Source organism: Chiloscyllium punctatum, chromosome 27 (genome assembly GCF_047496795.1).
Source record: "Chiloscyllium punctatum isolate Juve2018m chromosome 27, sChiPun1.3, whole genome shotgun sequence".
Classification (NCBI taxonomy): Eukaryota; Metazoa; Chordata; class Chondrichthyes; order Orectolobiformes; family Hemiscylliidae; genus Chiloscyllium; species Chiloscyllium punctatum.
Window position 1 is genome coordinate 15,531,885 of NC_092765.1, and position 540 is coordinate 15,532,424.

Consider the following 540-nt stretch of genomic DNA (forward strand, 5'->3'; position numbering starts at 1 on the left):
GGGGGAGGGGGGGGGTCTGCACTTGCGCAGCGTACACCCCACCGGCCATGACGTCATTGAGACCTCCCCCCGCTAAAGATACTGCAGGAGAGACCAGAGTCTGACAACCCCCCCCCCCCCCCTTCAAACCGACCCCTACACAGGCGGAGATGGTGCAGGGGAGACTTAACAACGCTCTCAGCCCCACCCTCCTAAAGATACTACAGGACAGAGTCTGACACTTCTCTCTCCTCTCCACACCAACCACCCCACCCTTCTACAGATGCTGCAGAATAGATCAGAATCTCAGTGACCACCCCCCCCCCCCCCCCAAAGATGCTCCAGGAGAGACTGTTCTCACTCACTCCCCACCCACCTAGAGAGATAGTGCAAGAGGGACTAGACAAAATTATTCTCTTCTCTCTCCTCTTCTCTCTTTTTCCTCCCTCCCTCTCCCCTTCTTTCCCCCCCAAAGATGGTGTAGAAGACCAGACCAGACACTAAGCACCACCTCAGCCACTCCACAAACCCAAAAGATGCTACAGGAGGGACCAGACTCTG